Consider the following 18,932-nt stretch of genomic DNA (forward strand, 5'->3'; position numbering starts at 1 on the left):
AAGGGGATGTTTTGAAGATTTCCATATTAGGAAATCGTACGGTGCTGTTACTGAATCATGCTTCGTGCCAGCTGCGTCCAGTCGGAGTACAATCATTAAACAAGGGGCCTGTTGGGACGCTTTTCGTTCTCAGAAAAGAGATTAGAACTTCTAATCGAAATGAAAGTGGAGAAACGTCTCCATACGTAACAACCCATTAACCAATAGAAGAAGAGCCCGAGTTGACTTTATAGACGACACGACACCGAACCGCAGAAAGCTAAGATACCTCGAAGAAAACACAAATCGATCGCGTCTAGAAAACTCGTTGTACGCGTCATACCTCGCCAACTGACTTGTAAATGTTAAGTTAAAATATATTGAAGTGTTGTTCCAAAACGTCGAGTTTCATTTCAACTAGACGTAGCTACCCCGTAACTCCGTCAAGGCCCGAATATCTTCCGCGAGCAAGCGAAACGGGATTTACGACCCCGCGAAGTCCGACAGGCGGACTGACGACACTTTCGGACGCCTCAGTAGGAGTGTCGACACACTAGCCAGAAGACATCAAGAAGGTAAAAAGATGCAAGGTAGAGACTCCTGAGCCAGCATCTTTGAAAAACAAAGGACTGTCCATCTTATGAAAAGGGGGAACCAACTCCTCAAACTCAGTTCATTCCGTCATAAAAGTTTCATCCAGTGAGTTACGTTTTGTCAAAGTTCATTCAGTTCTCCCAGATATAAACAATAGTAGTCCAGTTCGGTTTTTAGTTTAAAGTTCCGCGAAGTGCTTGCAGTGCCCAACGACTCCTGTACTTGGCGAGTGAATACGAAGCGACTCCCAGCGACTACTACTACTATTGCGAATCATCCGAAGCGACTCCCAGCGACTACTATTTTTGCGAACAAATCCGAAGCGACTCCCACAGACTCGGTAATACTAATATTATTGTTATTATTGTCATAAACGAAGTACTAGTAAGCACTCTAGTATACGCGCTATATAATCCCTATTTGTAAAATCAAATTTGCAATCTCTGATTCAGAACCTCACTTTGAATAAATCAATAATTTTGTTAGTTTCGAAATAAGGGTACAAATTTATTTAAACGTGCCTCAATTTCCCGAACCGTAGCCAGTGTATGCAGGTACGTTCGAAACTGCGTCGTATCCCTTAAAAATCATAATGCGTCCCACTCGGGACGTAACACCATTATAGGGGCAGAAGTTTCAACGCAGTTTAAACAGGACAAAGTTTGCGTTTGTCTGTGTGTGAGGTCGTCCCCTACCGGTATGATCTTTGGGTTTCTCTGTTGATGGATGTACTTGTGAGTGTGTGTGTTGGTGTCCCGACGTTAGCTATGAAATTTCGTACAGCTGAGGCGTTCGGCAGTTACGATTTGTACGAGTCTTGAAACGCGTCGATAGATCGGTCGGCTTATCGACCAAAACTCTCAACAGGTTATGAGCCCAGGACGATAAATCCTGTATCGAAAGAAAATAATTTCAAAAAGCGCGGAAGAGTGATCAGTGAATAGGCTTGAAGAGGTTCTAAGATGACGGTTTGTGGTGTGACGTGGCAAAGTTGTCCACGTCCCGCGGATCTTAGATCGAAAGACCGGGCCGCCCTTTGGCAGCGCCACCGCGATAACGGCTGTTGTGATCGATCTCCCTGGGCCCATCCGAGATCCCAGGTTGGAGTTTAACGCGGTTTAAACGCCGCGCCACTTGGCGCGTCGAAAAGTTGCAGGTCCGTGGCCGGGCCCCAGGGGGCCCGGATTCTTTTCCCTTCTCCCAGGAGCGCGGAAAATTCTAAGAGAAACGTTCAGGGGACGACTACGGGGGACACCCTACAGGAAGACATCGAAGAGGACACCGAGCCCGGGCTTGTCAACCCGGAGGCGCCGCCGAGGAATTACGGGTCTGAGGAGCACACCATCTCAACCTCGTCGCCGCCTCGTCCCGGAAAGCTGCAAGGACCCGTCGAGGGAATAGCTCGATGTCTTCCGCCGTGGGAATCGGCCAATCAACGCATGTCATCCGGAAAGCGTTAGCCGATAAATCCGTAGCCGAGGGCCCCGGACCGCCGGGCGCTGCCCTGCCGCGCGAGAGCTAGCGATAGGTCCGAGCGTCGCGCGGGAGCAGGGAAAACTAGGACAGTGGGGGACGCCTCGCTTCCGCGTTGGCGAGTCTTCGCCAAGTAGGTCACTGTATCGCCGAAAGTAGTCCAGGCTAGTCCTTTAACGATCGCTTCAGCAATAAAGTAATTTTGAGAAATTAGTGCTGCCGGAACGATTAAGAAGCCGGCTGCCGAACATCGAGACAACTAAAGCCGCTGAGTGACCACGTTGCCGAGTGGTAAGTGCCGACCAGGTTTTTCCGCACCATTATAATTTTCGCGTTGGCTCGGTAGCGTTTTTGCGAATCGGCCGGACTTCGAGTCGAATTTAAGACCAATTCTCGTCTATCTTTCTTTCGTGAGAAACCTTTCCGCCGCGGGAAACGTCCCGCATTCCTTCCGCGTAGTACCCTGGCCCGGGCTGCTGCTATTCAGGCCCTCGCGCGGTTCTCGGAGGTTCGGCGGAAGAATTGGCGTCTCGCGTTATCTTCGAAAATGTTCGTGCGGCACTTGCGAGTGTCTGGCGCCCGTTTCGAGCCCCGAACCCGGTAAAGTCTTCCGTCGGGGAAAAAGTCGAACATCCGAGATACCGTTTGTCACCGGGCGAAACGCGTTCCGCGCGGCCGAACGTGCCTAACCCGTTGTGGCCCCGGTTTTCGTCCGTCGGACGGGTCGGAAAACACGGGCCCCGTGACAAATTGGCGCCCGAACATCCGGATATCTCGCCGGGAAAGTAAACTGAGAAAGGGCTTTTCCATAGAAAAGAGATACGCGATGAGTGCGGGACTCTCACGTAAATTCTATCGTGTGGCCGGAAATAAAGTCGGAGCGCGATCGGTGCCGTCGCGTCGTGAAGACGAATACCTGCGTCGCGAATAAATAGAGAAACGCTACAAAACGAGCCAACGTTACCGAGATTGTAAATTGATTGATAATTTTATGATGTTATATTATTTATGAAATGCAATTTATTGTGACATGCTGTGATATTATTGATGAAATGTTATTTCCGTATGATATTATTGTTGAAATGTTATTTTGATGACATACTATTTTTGCAACTCTATTAATGATGATATATTAATCATGAAAGTCTATTTACTAGGATGATTTATTGATGCACGAAAGATTTCAAGTAATATTTCATGAAGGATGTAAAACTCCACGAAATCAAGTATAGATTTGAAAAAAAAGGAAAGAATAGTACAAGTTGATTCAAGTAGCTGCCGAGTTAATTATACAAAAATTCATATATTTATTCGTTATTTCATTACGTCGTAATTTATTCCCTTATTTCTTAATTTATTTTGTGATTTCCTAATTTATTCCGTTACGTTTTCGTTATATTTTGTTAGCCAATAATTTATTACGTTATGTTTTGATTTTAATTTGTTGATTGCGTATTTATTCCATTATCCCGTATTTATTTTGTTAATCCCTTACTTATTTTGTACATACTTCATTAATTTTATTAACCCCCTATTTAGTTTGTTACTTCCTTATTTATTTTGTTAAACCCCTATTAAGTTTGTGACTTCAATATTTATTTGCTTATCTCCTAATTTCATTTTGTTGTTTTCAGTAGAAAATTTATTACCTCCGTATGTATTTCTATGTCCCGTAATTTATTCTGTAACGTCCACAAATACATGTCAAACCACTATTTACTAAAGTAAAAATTTCGGAAAATGCTAAATTGAAAATACACTCAATAATTCGGCCACTAAATGAAAATAGAATAAAAAGACTTGATGAAGTGGAGAATATGATGATGATAAATGAAATTGAATTATTTTTTTTTATGATGATCAATTGAATATGTTCTGTATAATGATGTTTTAAATGATTTTCTGGTTTATGCCATTATGAGTATTATGGAATTACAATGTTCGATATGATTGTATGATGTATTGTATATTTAATGTGTCAGGGCATAATATATGTACGTAATTTACGGTGATGGAAGGGACGTTCGGAAGAACGCCTCGTAGACTTTGTGCCGTCGAGAAAAACGTGCCGTCTTTGTAAGTCGTTGTATTTGCGATACGCGAACGCGAAACCGAAAATTAGCGAAATAATCTTGCGAAAATAACGAAACAAATTAGCGACAGGACGAAGAATTTGCGAAAAGTTGTAAGGATTGTGAAAAAAAAATTGCTGGGGAAAGCCACGAGTATCGAAAAATAAATTCGTGCTGCCGTAGAAAATTCCGAAACACGCGAAGACACCCGATATATTAGTAAGGAATTCGGAGACAGTTTTTCTGTAGGCAATAGTAACAACGGGTCTATTGTTCGTACGCGTACCACGGCAAGGACGTCGGCTGGGGTCGCTAGGCCCAAACGTAAACAGCCGAGGAATTTATAGCCTTGCCTGAAATGCGAAGTAACGCGATACAAAGGGGCTCGAGAAATAATAAACAGATGAGCGACATGCTCAAGCCGGAACTCGACGAGGGGGACGAGGGGGAAGCGAAGTCGGTTTACGGGGAAGCATCGGATGAATGGCCTTTCTCCGACGCAGAACCAAACACCGAAAACAATAATTGGGCGGAAAGATCACCGCCGAAAAATTTTACGTTGCCGGTACCGAACTTTCACAGTAAAGAACCGATGCCGGAATTTCGTGGTAATGAACCGAGATCGTACCCCGTACACCTCGCATCCGAAATAAATCCGAGCCAGTCCAGAGCGATGCCGGCGAATGTATCACGCGAATCATATTACCGGGGACGCCAACCGCGGAAATAATGCGTAAATGGCGGATAAAATTTTCCGGGGCACCAGGAGAGGACCCGGAAGCCTTCCTGGACAACCTATTGAAACAGCGTAAATATTGTAGTATCGCGGACGAAAATTTATTACGCTGTCTGCCGGTATGTTTAGACGGGATAGCGGCCCATTGGTACGAGACACGGGAAAATAAATGGACGTCGTGGAATAAATTTGTTGCCGAATTTAGGAAATTCTTCGGGGATCCCGAGTATCGCGAAACGCTGGAAAGGAATATTAAAGATCGTTATCAGGGGGAAAACGAGCCAATACGCGATTACATGGTAATAATGCGGGCAATGTTTAACAAATTAAATCCATCGTGGCCGGAAGACAAAAAGGTTCGAAAGGTATATTGGGGCGCGAAACCAATTATTAGACAGGCAATAGCACTGACGACAATATTAACACTGGAACAATTAGAAGACGAATTATTAGAAGCAGACCGACAGACGAACATGACGACAAGACATAACCCAAGAGCGTCCGAAATGGCCCACCCGAGTTTCGCATACGAACCATACCGATACCCCCGCCAAAAACAATAGGGCAAAGGGAAATGGAATAATAACGAATACGCGTATGCAATGGCTGCCGTTACAAACGTTGATAGCGAGGGATCCAGCGAAAAATCCTCCAGCCCCACCCGCGAAAATCGAAACGTAAAATCAGAAAGGAAAATGATACGGCCGCGTAACACCTCGACGCAACGGACAGAAACCTCCGAAAAAGACGACAAGCGTCAAGTACCGCCGCGCGACAAACAACGCACGAGCGGGAAAACATCGCTAATATGTTGGAACTGCCGTAAGACAGGGCATATGTCGCGAGATTGTCGCGAAGAGCCTCGGCTGCATTGCTACAGCTGCGGAGCGGAGGGAGTCACTATAAAAAGATGCCGTAAATGTAATAGATTCACGGGAAACGAGAAGAGAAGTCGCTCGGAGGGGCCGGAGAGACTTCACCCGAATTAATATCGGCCCGCGTCGCGACAAAAGAAACATCAGGGACGCCGCCAATACTAACGATAAAAGCATATATCGGAAAGCTGCCGGTTCGCGTATTAGTAGACTCGGGGTCTACGATAACATTTATAAGCAGAGCCATAGTTAATCAAATAGATGCCGGAGAAATAAAACTAAAAAGAGCAGAACGCCCATGTTATTTCCTATTAGCAACAGCTGCCGTAGATCGCGCAACGGAAGAAGCGAAATTCAAATTACGAATCGGGAGTAAAGAATGCCAAATATTAGCGCGCGTGCTAGACAACCTAGTGACTCCAGTATTATTAGGGATAGATGCAATAGCGAAATTTGGAATCATCGCGGAATACCACCGAGCTGTTTGGTACTTTGCCGAACAGCCGCAAGAAACGTTTCCGTTCAACGATACCCCCCACGCGACGATTTGCTGCGGGTTACAAAAATTAACCGACGTAGAGAAGGTTAAATTGGAAAAATTTCTAGAGACTTCGCTGCCGGAGTTCGAAAAGATGACTGGATTGACAGACTTGATTAGCCACAAAATTGACGTTGGCGACCACCCGCCTATAAAACAGAGATATTATGCCGTCTCTCCTAAAGTGCAGGAAGCGATATACAAGGAAGTAGATACCTTATTAGCGGATGGCATAATCGAACCGTCACAAAGCGGCTGGTCAAGTCCAATAGTGATGGTCAAGAAACCAAACGGGAAATATCGATTTTGTCTCGATTTTAGAAAAGTAAACGAGGTCTCTAGAAAAGATGCGTACCCACTACCACTCATGACGCAGATACTAGACAAAACTGCGCGCCGCAAAATACATCTCGACTCTTGATCTCAGCCAAGCGTACTTTCAAATTCCGCTAGAACCGGGAAGTCGCGAAATTACGGCGTTCACGGTACCGGGAAAAGGACTATTTCATTTCCGTCGCATGCCGTACGGGCTTACGGGAGCACCGGCCACCTTCCAACGTTTATTGGATCGTTTGATAGGGCCAGAAATGGAACCCCACGCGTTCGCATATTTAGACGATATAATTATCGTAACGAAAAAATTCGACGAACATCTAGAATGGCTAAACCGCCTGTTAGAACGTATCAAAGCTGCCGGATTACCAATCAACCCCGAAAAATGCGAATTTTGTCGCCAACAAGTCCGTTACTTGGGATTCGTGATCAGTCACGAAGGGTTAAAAGTCGATGCCGAAAAGATAAGACCAATCTTAACGTATCCTCCCCCGAAAAACGTGAAACAGGTGCGACGATTCCTAGGAATGGCATCCTGGTATAGGAGGTTCATTCCGGGATTCGCAACACTTGCAGAACCGCTGAACAACTTATTGCGGAAAAATCGGGAATGGGAATGGAAGGACGGACAACAAACCGCCTTCGAAACCCTTAGAGATACCATCGCAACTGCACCGACTCTTTCGTGCCCGAATTTCGAAATCCCTTTCACCTTGCAGACGGATGCGAGCACGATAGGATTAGGCGCCGTTTTAACGCAAGAGGTCGAGGGAATAGAAAAAGTAATCGCGTTCGCCAGCAGGTCTCTCACGCTGCCGGAGAGAAAATATTCCGCAACGGAATTAGAATGTCTAGCTATAGTCTGGGCGGTACAGAAATTTAGGGCATATCTGGAAGGGTACACATTTACCGTAATAACCGATCACAACAGCTTGCGATGGTTACGAAAATTACAAAACCCGTCGGGGAGACTGGCGCGCTGGGCGCTACAACTGCTGGAATATGATTTCCAAGTAGTCTACCGCCAAGGCGCATTAAATAAGGTGCCGGATGCACTCTCGCGCGTTTTTGAGGGGGGGTGTCGTTGGGGGGGGGGAACTCCGATAGCTGCCGTAGTACGCGCGAGTTGGTACGAGGGAAAATTCGCGGAGGTCGAGAAAAACCCGGAAAAATTTAAAGACTGGTCCATCCGTAGCGGGGAGTTATATTGCCGAAGAACCGATCCTTTGATCGCAGAAACGCTAGGGCAAGACGGGGACGAATGGAAATTAGTTGTCCCCGAGGAGCGCAGAACCGAGATCCTGCAGGAGGCGCACGATAGTCCGCAGGCGGGACACTTAGGCATAGAAAAGACCTACTATCGAATCGCGGCTCGCTACTACTGGCCCGGCATGTATCGTACCGCGGTAGAATACGTAAGACGCTGTACTACCTGCCAACTTACGAAAGTGGAGCAGACACTCCCTTCCGGATTGATGGGTCGGCGCCGTATTGACACGCCGTGGTCAGTGATAGCTGCCGACATTATGGGCCCGTTCCCCCCTAGCAGGTCCGGTAACGCGTACCTCCTAGTAATCCAAGATCTGTTCACGAAGTGGATTGAATGCGCCCCGCTACGACGTGCGACCGGTCCGAAAATTGCAGAGGTTCTAGAGGGGTTAGTTTTCTCCCGGTGGGGAACCCCGGACGTGCTCGTGACGGACAACGGCACCGAATTTGTGAACAAATGTTTGCGCGACCTTGCCGAAGACTACGGGATTCGGCTCGCTACGACTCCCCCGTACCATCCGCAAGCAAACCCGGTGGAACGCGTCAACCGTATTCTGAAAACGATGATAGTAGCGTATATTGGAAGGGATCATAGGGACTGGGACGTGAATCTACCCCAGTTCCGTTTCGCGTACAACACAGCACGACACTCGGTAATACAGGCTTCCCCAGCCTTTTTAAATTTCGGGCGAGAACCGCGACCGGCCAAATGCGTGCGAGCGGAGGCAGAGCCGCCTATAGATCTCGAATTAGGATCCACCGCGAAGTGGAAAGAGCGGGTTGCCCAGCTGCCGTTATTGAGGAGCTGGGTGATAGAGAACCTGGAGGATGCGTATAATCGACAGGCGCGACACTACAATTTGCGACACCGCGATCGGGAGTTCGAGGTAGGGGATAAGGTTTTAAAACGGCAACGCGTATTATCGTCGGCAGCGCAACACGTAGCGGCGAAATTAGTACCGAAGTATACAGGGCCCGTAGTTATCACGAAAAAGATTTCGCCGGTAGTATATTGCGTAGCGACCGAGACCGGCAAGGGCTTAGGCAAAGTCCACGTCAGCGATCTGAAAACGTTCCTTCCATCACGGGAACGAGAGAGTCAGAACTAAAGGGAAGAGTTTCATTTCAGTATCGTGACGACTCTCTGAAGAAAAAAAGTAGCTGCCGGAAGAAGAAGGATGGAGCCGAACACTCCGATCGTCAGATTGGACGAGGCGTTGAGGGCCGTGAACACCCAGGCAGACCGCCGCGCCGCGATCCGGCTCCTCCGGGAATACCTCAACGAGGGAGAGTATTCGGGGCGGCGAACGGTCAGTACCCAAACGTGGAGGAAAACCGTCACTATCCCCTGCAGCTTGCCGGATTGCGCGCCGGATGTGGAGGTAGCCGTGGGCGAGTCCTCGACCGACTCGGACACGCAGTATGAGTCCGCTGACGACGACGGGCCAAGGTCCTGCCGGTCGCAGGGCGGCTCGGCGAATGGACTGGACGAGACCCTGGACGGCCAAATAGAAGAGCTGCCGGTGGACCCAGAGCCCATGGCCCAGGAGGAAGCCGAAACGATTGACCAGCTGCCGGTGGAAGAGACGGAGACGGGGAGGCCGGAGGGGACCGGCCGAACCGAGAATGAGGTACCCGACGACTCTGACCAACCGCAAGTCGAAGAGGGACAGCCGGAGGCCTCGGAGGAAACCGGCCTACCCGTGGACGACGATACCTTTGAGCTGCCGGTCGAGGGGGAAGAGCCGGACGCACCGGAGGGGGACGACACCTCAGAGGACGAGACCTTGCGGCCTGCATCCGAGCCGCAGACCCCGGACGTGCCCCGGAGTACCGGAAGCTCCGCTCCAGGGTTACTAGTAAACCCGATGACGGGCGAACCCCGCAACCGCCCTGGAACCTCCACGGTGGGACCATACAAGACCGCTGCCGGGTCCTGGGAGCCTCCCTCTCCAGGCCAATCACGAGCGACCGCGTTCGAGGAGGCACACCGAGTCGCATTGGACTTATTTAGACGTCGGCGAGCGGAGGAGGAAGTGGAAGAGGAAGCGGAGAAGCTGCGTCGGAAAGCTCTGTCGCGGACCCGATGGACCCCCGCCAACCCCACCTTCTACCCAGAAGAGAGACGGGAGCCCACGTTGTGGGTGTTGCCCAAGGTGGCCCCTCCACCTGCTGCCGTACCACCTGTAACCCGCCTAGAGGTGGTAACCCTCCGGGATAGACAAAATGGGTGCTGGAGATGCGGGGCTCCCGACCACAAGCACCGATTCTGCCCGGGCCCCGAAACCACCTATTGCTTTCGGTGTGGCCGCATGGGCTACACACTCAAGTCCTGCCCGAAGTGTGGACCAACTTGGAAGGCGGGAGGGCCTCATCATCCTTGGGACCTAAAACAGCTTCGGCCCTAGGAAGCTTCCGTACCGCGCTGCCGTGAGGCTCGAACGCCCTCGCTCCCCTGGCCGCGGGAATTTGCGACCCAAATAGAACAGACTGTTTCTTTTCTCGCCTTATGTTTTTTTTGTTTGCTGCCGACCCGCGCCAAAATAATATTTAATTTCGCTGCCGACAGAGGGTCTATGATCTCTTATTGCCGTTTCGATAGAATGCGTGGGTGACTGAGCGCACACTATTTTGTTAAGATTCTTTTTTTTGTAAGCTGCCGAGTGTGAATGAGTGTGGGTGAAAGCGAGCGGACGATTGTGAAGCGAATGTGGACAAGTAGGGTAAGACGCTGCCGTAACTAATAAGGAAAAGGACCAAGTTTTCTTTTGTTGTTTTTTGTTGAGAATACAAGGCTGCCGGGGACAGTAACGTCCCCTGAACTAATAAATCGTATATTCAGTACAAAACCCAGAGTCCGGTTATTTATTCCGCGCTATAACAACCCCTCGAACTCCCTACGCGTGCGGACCCCGCTTTAGTGAATAGCGATAAGTTGGTGCCGGCCGGAAGAAAGTGTCTCGCCCGAACATTTGTGACTCGTCCAGTGAGTATTTGTCGTAGATTATATTGGTGATGGGTATTCGTCTAATACTATGATTCATTTTTGCGTAAACCTAAGGGCACCCCCAGGGTGAAAGTTCGCTGCCGAGCCCGCGGAAGCCTAGTCGGTGGCTGCCACCGGTGGGGCCCGGTCTCCCCCGGGGGGGGGAGGAGTTGTGACGTGGCATATTTGTCCACGTCCCGCCGATCAAGGTCGAAAGACCGGGCCACCCTTTGGCAGCACCGCGGCAACAACGGCTGCCGTGATCGATCTCCCTGGGAGCACCCGAGACCCCAGATCGAGAAATTGACGCGGTTTAAACGCCGCGCCACTTGGCGCGACGAGAAGTTGCAGGACCGTAGCCGGGTCCCTGGGTGGCCCGGATACTTTTCACTTCTCCCAGGAGCGCGGAAAATCCGGAAAGGAACGCTGAGGGGCCGGCTACAAAGGACGCCCGCAAGGATACATCGAGGACGACACCGAGCCCGGGTTTGCCAACCCAGAGGCGCCGCCGAGGAATTACGGACCAGAGAAGGCCTTCGTCTCGACCTCGTCGTCGCCTCGCCCGGAAAAATTGAAGAGGATCCGTGAAGGGATAGGCCCGAGGTCTTCCTCAGCGGGAGTTAGCCAATCGACGCGTGTCATCGGAAGAGCGTTAACCAATAAGTTTGTTGCCGGAGGCCCCGGACCGCTAGGTGCGGCCCTGCCGCGTGCGAGCGAGTTAGGGTCGACACATACAAGACGGGTTTCACCGGGACCGGGAACGGGGCACGTTTTCCCTATGCCATACAGACTTGAGAGGCGCTCAAGATGCTCGCAACAAAGGCCCAGTGCCGCGCACCACGGGGGTTAGCTACCAGAACCCCAGCACCGTTTACTCCCCGCATACCCCTGAGGATCCTATGGTAGAGCCGACCGGGCCCGGCCCGGGGTTTCACGAAATATTCTTGCGAAGAATACTCAGCGATCCCGGTCGCCGTGGCGAAGGGAGAAAAACATTATAAATGTTGTATTATTTTAAAAACTACTTCACCGATGATGATGACCTATCAATCGAATCTCAATGGACTTTTCGATGTTTGAAAAATTGTTGGTTTTACAGACGCGTAAAAATACGTGTCACCCTTTTTTCATTATATTATAAGACTAGAACTGTCACACCGATGAAAATGAGTTTTTGGAAGCTTATAGCGAAAACATAAAACTGTTTACCGAAAATGTTGTCATTTGGAGAAAATGTTTTTTCACCATTTATTTGGCAATTATTTTAAACAAGTGCTATGTTTTCGTAGCAGGTACCTTTGTAAAAATTTGAAAAAAATTGAGGCTATAGCCCCAAGAATCCTTCGAGATTCGATTGACAGGTCAAAAAGTAAATATCATAGTTCTTTTAATATAATAGTTACAGAGCAGTACTTCGATGATGCCTCTTTGAAATTTTGGTTTTTAATTTATGGAGCCTCCAAGGTTTCAATCAGGTAAAACCAGGTAAGGACGCGACGTTCGGCGATTCAGGTAGCCAATTGTAAGTGCACGACTGATCGACCGCTATTCTTCGACAGGTTTGGAAAAACCAATGTCCTCTGTGCTAATGATGGTATTTACCTTTCCTGTACACTCCGACTGCACAATACCCCAATAAAATACGGACCTCTTTTCCTGTTTTCTTTCTCCTTACTACGTGAAAGTTTCAATTTTAGGACAAACTCTGCCGACCCCCGCTTCAGAATGTTTAAAGAACATTATAAACGTTGTATTATTTTAAAAAATGAGGTTATAGCCCCAAGTGTCCCCTCTACAGACCTGTTTTTAAGTAAGTGGATACTTCAAAATTGACGAAATAAATTATTTCAAGTGAACCCGGGCCCGGGAGGCCATAGGCCTAACAGCCTCCCGGGCTCTGCTTCTACCGTGCGCCAACCGTGCTGCTAGGCTATGTATCGCGGTGCAGCGTTCACTTCAAATAATTTTAATTTCGTCAATTTTGAAGTGTCCGATTTTTTAAAAACAGGTCCGTGAAGTGAATTTCTCTAACAATTCATAAGTGTATTAGATCATGTGGCAGTCGCATATGTACATGGTGTAAGGACAACAAGTACAGCTGCTCGGTTGCTGCTCGTAACCGCTCGTCTGCCGTCAAAAAGAAGGCAATGTCGCGGTGCAGCGTACACTTGAAACCATTTTAATTTCGCCATTTTTAAAGTGTCACCATTCTTGAGAAGCCCACCGTTAGGTATGCCTATCCCCACCACAGCTGCGCCCGTAGTCCCATTGTTTTGGCTTCGACGTAACCCGCTACATACTATGTGTGACCGCTGTAGCCAATATCTCCACTGTAGCCGAAAGTACGCGTGAAACGAGGCCTGTCCCTTGCACTCTGATCCAATCGGCCGCGCATTCGTACCTATGCTCTGTCCAACGAGACCAAGGCAGTGAAGCACCCAGCGTGCGTCCTTTGCTAATTGTCTTGTAAGGGTAACTTCAACTCTGTCGCACTCGAGCGCCTATGTTTACGTCTACTGTCTCGTCTCATTGGACAAGATATAGATACGCCATCGCATTCCTGCCAGGGAACCTTCCATCTAACCATGTTTAGGCTATCATGGACAAGAATTTAGGAGTTTTCCATATACATACATTTTTTCGCTAGCGACCCTTACTTCAGAATGTCTAAAGAATATCCAGCAATTTTATGAACCTAAAATAATGAATAGTACAATAAATAGTTTTGCGGCTCCGCGAATTACAAAACGAAATTTTAAAGAGAAAGATGAAGAAACGTAATTTTTTAAAGATATTTCTAATATTTTTTAATTAAGAAATGACATTCACCAAGGAAGAAATAAATTATTTGAGAACAGCAGTCTTTTGTGATAACCCGGCTCAACCCCCGCCTCCCATTTTCTCTTGGACCACAACATACTTCAATGTCATCAAAATTCGAGACATAGTCCCCAAAAAATGATCGAATTCACATGGAATGATCCCCTTCCTAATGTGGATATTTCCTTAAAAAAAAAAAGTAACAACTATTCTCGTTTTTGCAATATATGTATGTATAATTTACATACAATACAAGGATGTGTTTCACCAAGAGGTAGGAAGGTTTCCTATTTCCATGGTATTGTAAAGGGGAGATACCGATAGTTTACCTAAGGAACCGTGAAGGCCCTAAAAACATTTTTTTTGTGCCATGCACAGCAGGGAACTGTCAACGCGCTCCCGAAAGGCCTTCTGGAAATGGTCAAACGCTCGAGATAATGACCCAACCGGGGCTAGCAGAAATATAGTTTGGAACACTGAAGCCCCGTCGACTCAAACCCTACACCCTGGTTTCGAATCTAGCGGCCAAACGTCCCCGGTCCCGTCCCGGTCTTGTATGGGTCGACCCTAATAGGTCCGAGCCTCGCGCGGGAGCGGGAAAAATGAGGAAAGTGGGGGACGCCTCGCTTCCGCGTTTGCGAGGCTTCGCGAAATGGGTCACTGTGCCGCCAGATCTAGTCGGGTTTAGACTTTTTACAATTGCCTAAGAGAGTCAGTTTTTGTACGACCTATTGCTGCCGGAAGGACGTGGTAACGCTGCAGACCACCGAGCGAGCGACAGAGCTTATTAACCACGCTGCCGGGTGGTAAGTGCCGACTAAGCTTTTCGTGCCCTTATTATTTTCGCGTTGGCTCGGTAAGCGTTTTGCGAATCGGCCGGACTTCCCGTCGAAATAAAGACGGAATCTCGCCCGCCGGGAATCGCGGTTCGAGGGAATTCGCGAAGGGGGTGAGACCGTCCGTCGGTCATCGGGCGAGAGATTCGTTCCGATACCGACCTTTGGCGATATTTGCGAATCTGGGGGTGTCCCACGGTGGGACGACGCGACGTAGGCCGTACCGCCGTTTCCGGCTGTTTCCGACGGTCACAGTCTTTAGAACTTTGCTGCCGCGTATTCTATCGGAATCCGGTCGCTTCTCGACCGGCTAATTGCCACTCGTAGCTGCCGTACATCGCGCCCACGATCGGATTCGACGCGTAGGAGAGTAGAATCGGGAGAAATAAGCGCGAGCGACCGTCCAACTGTCGAACTATTGTACTATACCGCGCGGGCTTCGTTTCCATCACTGCCAGGTCGCCCCGGCAGCCTTCTGTAATCAGCAAGATTAATAAATGTAAAGTCGAAGCCCATTCTCGTCTATCTTTCTTTCGTGAGAAACCTTTCCGCCGCGGGAAACGTCCCGCATTCCTTCCGCGTAGTACCCTGGCCCGGGCTGCCGCTATTCAGGCCCTCGCGCGGTTCTCGGAGGTTCGGCGGAAGAATTGGCGTCTCGCGTTATCTTCGAAAATGTTCGTGCGGCACTTGCGAGTGTCTGGCGCCCGTTTCGAGCCCCGAACCCGGTAAAGTCTTCCGTCGGGGAAAAAGACCATTGCAAATGGCTGCTCTGAGGTGACTACGTGCCGGAAAGTTAAAAACGAGGTAGGTCGAAACAAAAAAACGCGAAGTCCGCGACGCGACTGTCCGCGAGTCGACTGTTTAAATTTTATCAAAATCGGTGCGGCGCGGGGGCATCTCCTGGGCACTCGGGTAGCCGGGTAAATAAGATATATTAAATAAATAAGATGACATTTGCGCCAAAAACGACAACATTTCGTGTGCAGCATGTAAAAAAGGACTAGAATAATCTATGTCATATTTCGAAAAGAGCGGTTCGGGGTGGGGATGTCCAAAAGTCTTATTAACCCTTAGCACTCGAATGATGACTGTAATGCACCACTAAAAATTGTTGTATCATTATTCAAAATATTTTTTACATTATCAAATTTGTTTGTATTTAATAAATTACTAAACATTCGGTATTGTACGAGTAAGTTGCACTATTTTCGTATATATAACATGAAAAAAAATATATAGGAGGGCAATATTCTAGGTCGGAAGAAATGTTTCATTTTGGAATTAAAATAGCTTCGAGTGCAAAGGGTTAAACAACATTTTTATATAAAACTTAAAAAGTTACATACCTTCATCGCGTAGATCGGGTTCGACGGTTCGACGGCTTAGGCAAGACTAACTCGCAAGCTCCGTCAGCCGGATGACCTGACTACTTCAGTGGGGGATTTTCGTCGGGGTTTTTGCGCATGCGCGTCCGGCGCAGTAATGTATCTATATTGTGACGACAGTAGTGGGGTACTATTATTGGCAGGAAAAACCGGAAGTGTCCAGGACGAGACGACGAAACAAGCGTGTTACATATTTTTGATAAATTATTATTACCATTTGATTGGCATACACATGTTATACATTCATTTTTCATAATCAAATCATTTTGCGAAATTATACGGGATGACTAAAGTACCCCATTTTAGCCAAAATTGTACTTTACTCATGCTACAATCGTCGCGCCTGCGTCAACAAATCCGATCAATATCCCATCACTAGACCAACAAGGAAGCGAATCTTCCACCAATATCTCCTTCTTTTTCCTGCATACGATCATGTCCCTGCGCAGACCAGGACCTTACAGAAGTGGCCCCTTACCTAGGCGGATTGCAATTTCCAGGAAGACCGTCATGGACCCAGATTTAATTGAATATTTGTGTTTTAATGTTTTGATGGTCGCCGATTACGAAATTGAACGCAAAATTTAAAAAAACAAAATGGCAGATCCAATATGGCGAACGTGTACGTTAAGAAATTGTTCGTTCTGTTAAAAAATTAGTATTCTAAGGTTTTCGGGATCGCCGGTTACAGATCCGCACTCAAAATTAAAAAAAATGGCGGTCGTGTATTTGCAAAAATTATTTGATTTCCGCAAAAATTTGAAATATAACGTTTTGAGGTCTCTGATTGTGGACGTAAATTTTGAAATTAAAAAATATTACTGATTCAAATTTTTTTAATCACAAGGAAAACTTTCCTTGTAAAACGAATTTCGGTATCGCACGATGCTGAAAAATTACATTAAAAAAACATAAGTCGTGTCTCTGAGAGTAAAACCGTCGCGATTTACTCTCGAGAGAAAAATTCGTCAGTGTTTTATTTTGCAGGATAGGAATAGCACTCTCCGATAGCATTGGAGAGCTCAAACGGCCACGCACCCTTAAGGGGGCCGGCATGGTTTGAAATCCATATACGTATGCAAGGGTCAAAATCTAGACAAACTGCCGCTTCAATATTGCAATGAGCAGTTTAGAAGTGGTCAATTGTGTTTCCTAAAAGTCCAATCTACGTCTGTGTAGTGGAGTAATATGTAATATTCGGCAGAAAATTTGAATTCTGAAGCAAGTATGACGTTACGAGATGGCTGCCGCTGAGAGATTCTCTTAATTTCGAGAGATTTAGTGTTCGTGTCGAAAAAAAGGCTCTATACAGACGTAGCAAAGACATGTACAAACACGGTGGTATGCATTTTTAATTGATTACTTACTTATTGAAGACGTAAAATGTCTAGAAAAAAAAGGCACAGCGTAACATAGCGCGACAGTCAAGGCCAAATGCCTGCCGGCCCCCGAATTAAAAATGTCTTGTAACTATGCGAATCCCCTTTCTGATGCAGCTACCTGAATCCCCTGTCTCGTTCCCTTTATTGTTACTAAGCAGAATGGCGGCTAGCATCGAACGATACCCCTATTACCTTTGTATGAAGCAGATTATGTACAGGGTGTACAAATAGTAACGGTCATCCGTCCTAGGGATGAATCTACATCTCTCGATCGGTGAACGTTTGTAAGAGAAACTTGCCGTAAAATTGTTTATAACGAAGAAACTTGTTGTTACAGTTTCTTTTTTACATTGACACCTTCTGCTTATCGAGAAGAGAAAAAGATTGAAAGGAACAATATGTCGCAAACGAATAGTTATTGAGATAGAAGCTGTTAAAGTTTTTGCAAAATTGGATTGTGTGGAGTTTAGACATATAGGAAATATGAAAGTGATTACTAGGTGACATTCTAACAAAATATCAGAATTTAAAATTACTTTGGAAATTATTGCGATATTTATAAAATAATGATTCTTAAACAAAAAATATTCTGTAATAATTATAGAATAAAAAAAAACAGAATAAATACAATCTACAAGTACTGACAAAATTCAATCGTTCTTATCGAGATCCTTAGTAGAAAACGCTGTTTTTTTCTTCGTCAACCGATTTCGATGAAATTTTCAGTATGCGTATCAGTAACATTGATGTACTTGAATAATGATGCAGAATAAAACAATTGCGCTGCACAAGAATGTGCTGTGAAAACATGGAATGGCACGGTAGGAGCCGCTTGCTTCCCCTACCAAATCTCTTTCGCGCAGCTCGCATCTTCACCGGGCTGCGGTGCCCCTTCGTCTTTTACCCTGGAAAAGCGTTTTGCCAGGGGCAGCCATCCGTTCCCATAGATAACCTACATAGCGTTGTTCGAAATAAAACAGCGAAGTACCTTGAAACGATCAAGTAACAAGAAATACAACCCAGATATTTTCTTTGTAGAAATGTTCTAGCGAGAAATGAAAAATTCCGTCTTCAGGACAAATATTTACCAAATGCAGTTGTTAAATATTCAAGACAGGCCCGAATAAAAAAAAGTAATAAAAAGTAAACCTCAAATTTTTCTCTACGATTTTGACCAATTGCAGTTTTTTGAAAAAAATTCTGTTGCTTTGTGACACTAATTTTTCTAATATCTCGAAAAGATTAAAGTCGTTTGGTCCAATTATTAAAAAATTGTCTTATTAATTGACTGTATGTCTTTAGACGTTACAGTTGTGGACATTACACGACGCTGTAATACTGGTATAACACTATTGTTCCGTCGCAACAGAACTGTCATCTTAAGCATGAATCGTTTCTTCATGCTATCGATAAACGAAAGGGTCTTACAGAGGGTCTTTGTTCGTAGCTCCTTTTATTTCAAAACATTCGTGATTTAGAGACCACTAAGTACGGTCAGGCCATAAATTCATGACACGGTTCAAGGGTCTATGACAATCGACCTTTCGACAGCGTCGAATTACCAAAACACTCGGTTTTTCCCAAGTTATGCATCGCCCCACTCTTCCTTCCAACCAGGCTCTTAGCCTGAGCCTGTGGAAGGGAATTCGAACAA

The 18,932-nt window shown here is 46.8% G+C and overlaps 1 long non-coding RNA gene across 1 annotated transcript in view; it reads left to right on the forward strand.

The window, feature by feature from the left end:
* Positions 1 to 18,932, forward strand: part of LOC143363814 (uncharacterized) — a 264,793-nt gene that overhangs the window by 242,515 nt on the left and 3,346 nt on the right. The window contains exon 2 of the long non-coding RNA XR_013083918.1: positions 16,942 to 17,074. This is a non-coding gene — a long non-coding RNA (uncharacterized LOC143363814). The remainder of the gene's footprint in view (positions 1 to 16,941; positions 17,075 to 18,932) is intronic.

Source organism: Halictus rubicundus, unplaced genomic scaffold, assembly GCF_050948215.1.
Source record: "Halictus rubicundus isolate RS-2024b unplaced genomic scaffold, iyHalRubi1_principal scaffold0139, whole genome shotgun sequence".
NCBI lineage: Eukaryota > Metazoa > Arthropoda > Insecta > Hymenoptera > Halictidae > Halictus > Halictus rubicundus.